Consider the following 10,700-nt stretch of genomic DNA (forward strand, 5'->3'; position numbering starts at 1 on the left):
GACCCAGGCGGATATACGCTATAAAATATATACCGTAGCGAGCGTAGTTCAATGGTAAAATATCTCCTTGCCAAGGAGAAGATACGGGTTCGATTCCCGCCGCTCGCCCGCTTAATTTATCAAAGTACTATGATAAAAAGTTTAGTCTAGTTAACTGTTTAACTACTTATATTAAATTAAGTATTAATTAGGTGTTAGTCTAGTGCCGTATCCCTTACTATCTTACCCTTCCTTTGCATCCCACTCAAAAAAAGAGGGCGCTCCAGAGGCAGAAATAGAACTCGCCAACAGAGCTCCAAAAATTGGGTATTAACTGAGACAAACAACGGGCAAACTTTTTTTAAAGGGAAGGGAGAGGTAGACTGTCCCTTTCGTTTCATTTTTATTTTCTGCAGGGTAGGGAGAGGCCTTGCGCCTTCTTTTTTTGAAGGCAAGTGACTTCGCAAACTGCTCAATTTTGCCCTCTAGGGCCGGGAACTAATGAATAAAAAAGGGTTGGATACGCCCCTCTACCATACATATCTAGAGAAATAGAATAGTCCTTTTATACAGACTGCTAAGTGCGGAGACGGGAATCGAACCCGTGACCTCAAGGTTATGAGCCTCGTGAGCTACCAAACTGCTCTACTCCGCTCTGGAGTACCAGAAACTGGTGGACAAAAAAGGCTTGAATACAAGCCTCTAACATGTCTAGACAAATAGAATACTCCTTTTATACAGAATGGAGCGGGTAGCGGGAATCGAACCCGCATCGTTAGCTTGGAAGGCTAGGGGTTATAGTCGACGTTGGTTGATTATTTTTAACGTCTCTAATTCAAAACCGAACATGAAATTTTGATTTCATTCGGCTCCTTTATGGATATTCTCACCACTTACATCTATGTCAGCTTTTCTATTTGAATGGAACCAAAGCTCTCCGCTTTCTAGATGATCCTTATAGAGTAGGAGATAGAAATTCTATCTAAATTCATCTAATCTACTTACTTCGTTCCCTAATTTCATTCAAGAGATCCTGAGGAAAAGAATTGGGTTTCCACCGAGCTGAAACAATATGCGGATGGTTCTAGTAAACCAAAACTATCGTTTTTTAGCTATTTGGCTTCCTTATTCCTTATTTTAAGAAGATTTAGTTACGATTGGAAATCAACTTTTTTGTATCTTCATCCATAGATCCTTTACTCATATTTTCAAAATTGGAATACTTAATCCAATGCAAAATTATGCTTCGCGACTCTGTACTCATAATCCTATTTTTATTTTGGATGCAATTTAAATTAGTCTTTGGATACAAATCGCCAGAATGTATATTCTTCCTCAATATGCTATTGAGAGGAAAAGGATTTAATCCTTTATAAGAACTAAAGTTTTCATCGGAATATAAAAATAAAAAACTTAAGGATGCCTTAAGTATATCATTTCAAATTCAGTTATTAATAGAACGAATCACACTTTTACCACTAAACTATACCCGCTACATTGTAGATTATGGTATAAATGGTACCCTTTGTCAAGGATAGCCATTTGACAAGAAGGCTAATTCCCCCTTATTGAATCAGATGGAGAAGGTTCATGACACTGAGCCGTTGGTACTTCTACTTCGATCGCTCGCCTTTACTTTAGGATTTAGATAGCCCCTCTGGTCTGTAAAAAAAATCTTTTCTTACCATGCTAATAGCGCCTGAACCAAATGTATTTATTTTGATTAGGATCCTATTCTACGGTTACGACTACAATAATAATTATTTACTTTGCAAGGACGTAAGTGTGTCAGACTGCTAAATTGTTTTATTATTCCTACAATATAAACTAGGGGATATAGGGGGTAACACTGTCCCTATAAATTCCTTTTTTCCTTTTCTTTTTTGTCCAGAATTGAACAAAAAAGAAATTATGGAAGATGTTTTCTTCCCCCATTAAGTCCGAGCCATAGAGTAAGAGTGAGATGAGTTTTCCAAATTCATCATAGACTTTCCCTATGGCTTGATAGAAGTAAGCAGCAAAGAGTCGTAACTTAAAGAAAAAAACGGACAGGGCCGACAGATTTACCTGATGTAAAGAAGATCCTAAAAGTCTCTGATTAGTCGACTCTCTCCATTTAACACTTTCCTCTCTCTCCTTTTTTCCACTGACTCAATTCTAGTTTATTAGATTCTTGTTTAAAAGAATGCAAAAAGTTCAATAGAACTAAGAACACATAAAAAATAGCATAGAGGATCAAGGCCATTACCAAAAGTTCCTCCCAAGGATCCTATATCCTATTGGGTATCTGTTCCCCGCCTTTTCCCGCTAGGATCGGAAATCTTATATTTTCCATATCCATATACCGTTGAATCCTTGGGGTTCCAGAATCCGCCTATTTTACTAGTCTTCGGAAACGGAAAACCCTGAACCAAGAAGAGTTGGATATGTTATGTAGGGTATGTTTTTTTTTATTAATTTTATTTTGAGCTCTCAAGATATCGATATATACATATACAATCTCTACATAATGTCTCTCTCTCTATCTCTATATATTATATATATAATATGTACATTATGCAGTAGACCCATAATGGGAAATCCAAGTGGCTAATTTTTGAATTAAATAAAAAGCCCTTTTAACTCAGTGGTAGAGTAATGCCATGGTAAGGCATAAGTCATCGGTTCAAATCCGATAAAGGGCTTTTTAAATTAGTGGTAGAGTAATCTCGTGCTAAGACGTAAGTCGTTGGTTCGAATCTGATAGAGTACTTTTCTACTAAATTGATTCACTTTTTTTCTTTGTTTTTGAAACTTTCTCTATATTTTTAGAGAATTTTATGACTTAGTGCGGGATGGATGCATTTTTGGTATGAACACTAAATGAAGCACGGAGAATTAATCTATAACGATCAACTAAAAAAAATCCTAGATGAAAACATAACAGAAAAGTTGGAAAAACTCTTTGCTTTGGATCTATTTATACTTTTCGAGTATATTGACAATTCCAAAAAACTGCTCATACTATGATTATAGTATAATCACGAGCGGTTGTATATGGCCCTATCGTCTAGTGATGCCCCTATCGTCTAGTGGTTCAGGACATCTCTCTTTCAAGGAGGCAGCGGGGATTCGACTTCCCCTGGGGGTAGGGAGTATTATGAAAGGAGGTTAATCATAGATTAGCAAAAACCCTAGAATAAATTCTTCCTGGGTCGATGCCCGAGTGGTTAATGGGGACGGACTGTAAATTCGTTGACAATGTCTACGCTGGTTCAAATCCAGCTCGGCCCAAACCAAAAATCTAGGGCTTCGTGAGTATGAACTAAATCCTTTTGTTTTTCTTCCATAAAATAAAATGTCTGATCTATAGAAATAAAAGATAAAGAAAAAAGGGAAATTTTTTTTTCTAATCCATATCTCTCTCATTCCTTTCTTACAAACAAAAGAGTTTTTCTTATTGAAGGCTGGATTATTATCCATTTTTAGTGATAAAAAATCACGACATACTAGTTATGTCACTCTCACTATACCCACGTATAATATAATATGTGGGTATGTAGTATATGATTCGTCTATTTCTTAGAGTACGAAAGACGAATCGAATCTTCTTATGGTTCTATTTAAGAATGGGTATGCCATACACCCCGCGGGGATTGTAGTTCAATTGGTCAGAGCACCGCCCTGTCAAGGCGGAAGCTGCGGGTTCGAGCCCCGTCAGTCCCGAACTAGGGTTCAATGAATGGAGAAATTGATATTTCCTTTTTCCATGAAAAAAAGGGGCAGGGAGCAAGATCAAATACCCACAGGGCACCCTTACTTCACTTTTTTATTTTGCATCTCTCATTAAAGAGGGAGGGAGGGCATATAGGAATTTTTTTTTCACTACTCCCAATCGATAAAGAAAGACACACATACGATATGTGGATTAGTAGAATTTAGGATATTATATTACTCTATCTTTCTTTATGATGATACCATCCTCATCTTAATTTCCTATTCCACTCTTATGGAATAGAGTACCGGTATTTTACCGGAATCCATACATAAATCGTATTCCCTTTTTATTTCAGACCTCTTTTCCCCATCTCACTTCTACTGCTTATTTGGATGTCTATGTGACCCATAGAAAGTGAAAGTTGGTCATATAATACATACATAATTGTATGTATAACTATAAGAAAAAGGAAGGGAAATTGTATAAGATTAAGAAAGTATAAGATTAAGAAAGCTCGTGGGTTAGAGATATAGAAAAGAAAAAGTAGAAAAGGATTAAAAAAGAGGGAATTCCTAATCCAATCAAAAAACCCATTTTGGTCTTAGTGTGGATAGAGGATCTTCCTATGTTATACTATATAACTCTCATCCGTGAAATATAACTCTCATCCATGAATTGATTTGATAGATCCGATATTCATAATATTGAATTGATTCAGTATTATCAGAATGCAAGCCCTACCCTTGAATTTACAAGATACCCCTTTTTCCTCTCCATGGGATTACATCCCGAGTTATTGTGAAAATAAAAAATAAAGAGGTTATGGAAGTCAATATTCTCGCATTTATTGCTACTGCACTGTTCATTCTAGTTCCTACTTCTTTTTTACTTATTATTTATGTAAAAACAGTCAGCCAAAATAATTAATTGGAATTCCAATTAATCATTGAAGAAATTAAAAAGGGATTAAATAAAAAAAATCCAAGTCTTAAATGAAAGGATCTGGTTGGAATCTTAAAGTGTGGTAGAAAGAACTACATATAGTTTTTTCTACGACACTTTAGATTCTTTCTATTATATTATCTTTGAATCTACATAGAATAGATTAGTAGATTGAAATAGTTAAGTAGTCTAATTCAATTTCTTTTTTCATTGCATCCACTTAATTTCAATCAGGTCAAAATAAAAAAATCTAAGACAATTCTTGACCAAAGAATCCATGGAAGGAAAGAAAAATAATATGAAGAATAGACTATAGTAAAAAGTAAAAGGAAATGGAAAATGTGTGATATGCCGTGAATAGTTCCGTGGAAGAAAGTCTAATTTTCTTATGTATAGAACTTTTTTTAACCATTCGTCATTTCTAGTAGAAATTCTGAATTGGTATAATGGCTCTTTCTTACATTACAACTTACAATACAAGAGTTTCTTACAGGAGTGAAACAAAACTAAAGAAAAAGATTAAAGAATAACGTTTGACAAAATGATTAATGCAAAATGATCCATTAAAGAAAAGAATTGATACAACAATTTGATTACTTAATCAATTAGTAGTATCCCTAGAGTCCACTCCTTCCCCATACTACTAGTGAAAGAGAAAATGTAAAGACTACCATTAAAGCAGCCCAAGCGAGACTTACTATATCCATCTAAATTATGTCTCCTATTTCTATGAAGGGATTATTCTACTATTGATCAATAATCATAGTGGAATCAAGGGTACAGAGTCAAAAAGGGATTCCGCCCTAAGGCCATGGATCAATCAGTTCAAGGAATTTACTCCTAACAAATTCTTATAGGAATTCTGGTAGAATTAGAGAGCATTAAAAATACGAGATACTATAGCCCTTTTTTCCTTAAAAAAGAAAGAGTACGGGAATGATGTCCTGAATAGAAGAAGCGGGAATAGGAAGATTTTTTATTCCTTTTGTTACTCTTTTTTTTTTTTTTAAGCAAAGGACGCCCGAATATACCATAAAATTATCGATAGATAAATATTTATTGGATACCTACCTTACCTAATGTTTATTTTTGACCTAAACCCTGCAGCCTTGCTTTGTATCATTCTATGAAAGAATGAAGAGATTTTATCCATAATACAACTCCTAAATTGATTTTTGATCGACCTATTTAATCTGATTCTCGTTAGAATTAAGTAGTCCTTACTTTAGTGTATGTAGGTAACATAAGATGTACGATAAAAAAATGTATAATAATTAGTAAGTCTTGATATTCTTTCGTGGAGTCCCTTCTTGAATCTTAGATTGAAAAAAAAAAAGAATGCCCCTTAGGGACCTTTCTTTGGATACCAAGATTTCTGACATCTTATCCTCGTATTTTAAAATTATCAAATCGAATCTCAATTAAGAACCAATTCAAATTCATATAATAAAAGAATAAGGAAACACTACCTCACCCCTATTGATAACCATTTTGGCCACTACCGTCAAAACAAACCCTAACCCTAGTTTGAGGATAGAACTATGGTATGGTTTCTCTAAACCCAGTATCGGCAGGCCCAGTTACTCTCTTGCCCGAACTTATGCGAAGTAAAAATTTATCGAATTCGATCAGCACTATAAAAAAAACCTAAGTATTTTATTGATCAGGCGGCACCCAGATTTGAACTGGGGATAAAGGATTTGCAGTCCCCTGCCTTACCGCTTGGCCATGCCGCCAAAAAATCCGATCAAAAATCTAGAAAACAGCAAGTATTCATCCACGTTTTCTTACGAAAAGCCCCTTTTATTTTGAATATAATTCTACTTACTTTTTTCCAATCTTTTTCAAAAAATCTATTCCTGCTTTTTTTGATCCAGTTTCTATTATTCTCCTCGATAGATTCTATCTTAAAACATACATTGTTAACACAATAAAACTTCCCATTTCTTTCTATTGAGATGAAAAAGAAGAAAAAGTGGATTTCTATTCACAGGCTGCAAAATTCAGAATAAATTGGAACCGTTAACTAGAATTCTCTTTTTTTTATTGCAGTAGTGAACTACTCTTAAATCGGTATTATCTCCCCCCCCTTCAATGGCATAATAAAATATTATGGCTTTATGCTTAATCCGTGTATAGGTAAACTTTAGGTCCGAACAGCATTATTATCCAAAGATCCCCTTTATGTACATATCTCTATGGGGAATCATGCTTTAATTTTTCAAAGTATTAAATTAAATATCTTGAATAAAAAAAGGAAATTTGCTCTGATATAGAGTATAACCTGACTATCTTGGCGTACCCAAGTGAAATTACGATAAAAGAAAAGCATGGATATGGGGAGAGGTGGATAACTAGATTGGCATGTACTTAAAAAAGGGACTTACTTTATTTTAGAATTCCACAATGAAATACTGAATTTTCTAGCAATTATACTACTCCGATCCGAAATAAAAAAGAACCCTCAAATTATTTTGAGAAATTAAAGTAAGCACGCTATTCTAAATCGAAGTAAAGTCAAACTTTCTAGTATATTATATTACGGCTTTATTACATTCATAGAAAGGAGATAAAATGAGAAATCTTTGCCATCCAATCTGATTAGAATATCATAACATAAAGTATAAGTGGCAGAATTTTTTTTGTAGGAATGTTTTATCAATTCATTTTCATTTCATTTGTACCCCTGGCAAACTCGAACTTTCGTCCAAATGGTCTCTATTCATATGTATGAAATACATATATGAAATACGTATGTGGAGTTCCCTAGAATTTCATGTGATTCAGTAAACAGAATATAGATTCCATGATTGCTAGATCGATCCATAGGGATTGATGAAGAGTGAGCTGATAATGGAATTTTTCTTTGATAAACAGGAAACTTAAGATTAAGATGCTCCGGAATGGAAACGAGGGAATGTCCACAATACCCGGATTTAGTCAGATCCAATTCGAGGGATTTTGTAGGTTCATTAATCAAGCCTTGGCAGAAGAACTTGACAAGTTTCCAACAATTAAAGATCCAGATCACGAAATTGCATTTCAATTATTTGCGAAAGGATATCAACTGCTAGAACCCTCGATAAAAGAAAGAGATGCTGTGTATGAATCACTCACCTATTCTTCCGAATTATATGTATCTGCGAGATTAATTTTTGGTTTCGATGTGCAAAAGCAAACCATTTCTATCGGAAACATTCCTATAATGAATTCCTTAGGAACCTTTATTATAAATGGAATATACCGAATTGTGATCAATCAAATATTGCTAAGTCCTGGTATTTACTACCGCTCGGAATTAGATCATAAGGGAATTTCTATCTACACTGGCACTATAATATCAGATTGGGGGGGGAGATCGGAATTAGCAATTGATAAAAAAGAAAGGATATGGGCTCGCGTGAGTAGAAAACAAAAGATATCTATTCTAGTTCTATCATCAGCTATGGGTTCGAATCTAAGAGAAATTCTGGATAATGTTTCCTACCCTGAAATTTTCTTGTCTTTCCCGAATGCTAAAGAGAAGAAGAGGATTGAGTCAAAAGAAAAAGCTATTTTGGAGTTTTATCAACAATTTGCTTGTGTAGGTGGGGACCTGGTATTTTCGGAGTCCTTATGCGAGGAATTACAAAAGAAATTTTTTCAACAAAAATGTGAATTAGGAAGGATTGGTCGACGAAATATGAATCGGAGACTTAATCTTGATATTCCTCAGAACAATACATTCTTGTTACCACGAGATGTATTGGCCGCTACGGATCATTTGATTGGAATGAAATTTGGAACGGGTATACTTGACGATGACGATATGAATCACTTGAAAAATAAACGTATTCGTTCGGTTGCGGATCTGTTACAAGATCAATTCGGATTGGCTCTTGGTCGTTTACAACATGCAGTTCAAAAAACTATTCGTAGAGTATTCATACGTCAATCGAAACCGACTCCCCAAACTTTGGTAACTCCAACTTCAACTTCAATTTTATTAATAACTACTTATGAGACCTTTTTTGGCACATACCCGTTATCTCAAGTTTTTGATCAAACGAATCCATTGACACAAACTGTTCATGGGCGAAAAGTGAGTTGTTTAGGTCCTGGAGGGTTGACGGGGAGAACCGCAAGTTTTCGGAGCCGAGATATTCATCCGAGTCACTATGGGCGTATTTGTCCAATTGACACGTCTGAAGGAATCAATGTTGGACTTACTGGATCCTTAACAATTCATGCGAGAATTGATCACTTGTGGGGATCCATAGAGAGTCCGTTTTATGAAATATCTGCTGAGAAAGCAAAAGAAAAAAAAGAGAGACAGGTGGTTTATCTATCACCAAATAGAGATGAATATTATATGATAGCAGCAGGAAATTCTTTGTCCTTGAATCAAGGTATTCAGGAAGAACAGGTTGTTCCGGCTAGATACCGTCAAGAATTCTTGACTATTGCATGGGAACAGATTCATGTTAGAAGTATTTTTCCTTTCCAATATTTTTCTATTGGGGGTTCTCTCATTCCTTTATTGAGCACAATGATGCGAATCGGGCTTTAATGAGTTCTAATATGCAGCGCCAAGCAGTTCCGCTTTCTCGGTCCGAGAAATGCATTGTTGGAACTGGATTGGAACGCCAAACAGCTCTAGATTCGAGGGTTTCCATTATAGCCGAACGCGAGGGAAAGATCATTTCTACTGATAGTCATAAGATACTTTTATCAAGTAGTGGGAAGACTATAAGTATTCCTTTAGTTAACCACCGTCGCTCTAACAAAAATACTTGTATGCACCAAAAACCCCGGGTTCCACGGGGTAAATCCATTAAAAAAGGACAAATTTTAGCAGAAGGAGCTGCTACAATTGGGGCGAACTTGCTTTAGGAAAAAACGTATTAGTAGCTTATATGCCATGGGAAGGTTACAATTTTGAAGACGCAGTACTAATTAGCGAACGTTTGGTATATGAAGATATTTATACCTCTTTTCACATCCGGAAATATGAAATTCAGACGGATACGACAAGCCAGGGCTCCGCTGAAAAAATCACTAAAGAAATACCACATCTAGAAGAACATTTACTCCGCAATTTGGACAGAAATGGAGTTGTTAGGTTGGGATCCTGGGTAGAAACTGGTGATATTTTAGTAGGTAAATTAACGCCTCAGATAGCGAGCGAATCATCTTATATCGCGGAAGCTGGATTATTACGGGCCATATTTGGCCTTGAGGTTTCCACTTCAAAAGAAACTTCTCTGAAATTACCTATAGGTGGAAGAGGGCGCGTTATCGATGTGAAATGGATCCAAAGGGACCCGCTCGACATAATGGTTCGTGTATATATTTTACAGAAACGTGAAATCAAAGTTGGGGATAAAGTAGCCGGAAGACATGGGAATAAAGGGATCATTTCCAAAAATTTTGCCTAGGCAAGATATGCCCTATTTGCAAGATGGAACACCCGTTGATATGGTCTTCAATCCCTTAGGAGTACCCTCCCGAATGAATGTGGGACAAATATTTGAAAGCTCGCTCGGATTAGCGGGGGATCTGCTAAAGAAACATTATAGAATAGCACCCTTTGATGAGAGATATGAGCAAGAGGCTTCAAGAAAACTTGTGTTTTCAGAATTATATGAAGCCAGTAAAGAAACAAAAAATCCATGGGTATTTGAACCCGAGTACCCGGGAAAAAGCAGAATATTTGATGGAAGAACAGGCGACCCTTTGAGCAACCTGTTCTAATAGGGAAGTCCTATATCTTAAAATTAATTCATCAAGTTGATGAGAAAATTCATGGGCGTTCTACTGGGCCCTACTCACTTGTTACACAACAACCGGTTAGAGGAAGAGCCAAGCAAGGGGGACAACGAGTAGGAGAAATGGAAGTTTGGGCTTTAGAAGGATTTGGTGTTGCTCATATTTTACAAGAGATACTTACTTATAAATCTGACCATCTTATAGCTCGCCAAGAAATACTTAATGCTACGATCTGGGGAAAAAGAATACCTAATCATGAGGATCCTCCAGAATCTTTTCGAGTGCTCGTTCGAGAACTACGATCTTTGGCTCTAGAACTGAATCATTTCCTTGT

At 35.8% G+C, this 10,700-nt stretch overlaps 3 non-coding genes across 3 annotated transcripts; 1 reads left to right on the forward strand and 2 right to left on the reverse strand.

Annotated features, from left to right (window-relative positions):
* Window positions 1-560: 560 nt before the first annotated feature.
* TRNAM-CAU (transfer RNA methionine (anticodon CAU)) lies at window positions 561-634 on the reverse strand. Its single transcript has one exon. It is a non-coding gene; the product is annotated as a tRNA-Met (tRNA).
* A 1,957-nt stretch (window positions 635-2,591) lies between these two features.
* Window positions 2,592-2,663, forward strand: TRNAT-GGU (transfer RNA threonine (anticodon GGU)). Its single transcript has one exon. It is a non-coding gene; the product is annotated as a tRNA-Thr (tRNA).
* Window positions 2,664-6,283: 3,620 nt separating this feature from the next.
* TRNAC-GCA (transfer RNA cysteine (anticodon GCA)) lies at window positions 6,284-6,354 on the reverse strand. The gene has a single exon. It is a non-coding gene; the product is annotated as a tRNA-Cys (tRNA).
* Window positions 6,355-10,700: the final 4,346 nt, after the last annotated feature.

This window comes from Triticum urartu, unplaced genomic scaffold, assembly GCF_056163025.1.
Source record: "Triticum urartu cultivar PI428250 unplaced genomic scaffold, HENAU_Tu73 scaffold2, whole genome shotgun sequence".
Taxonomy (NCBI): Eukaryota; Viridiplantae; Streptophyta; class Magnoliopsida; order Poales; family Poaceae; genus Triticum; species Triticum urartu.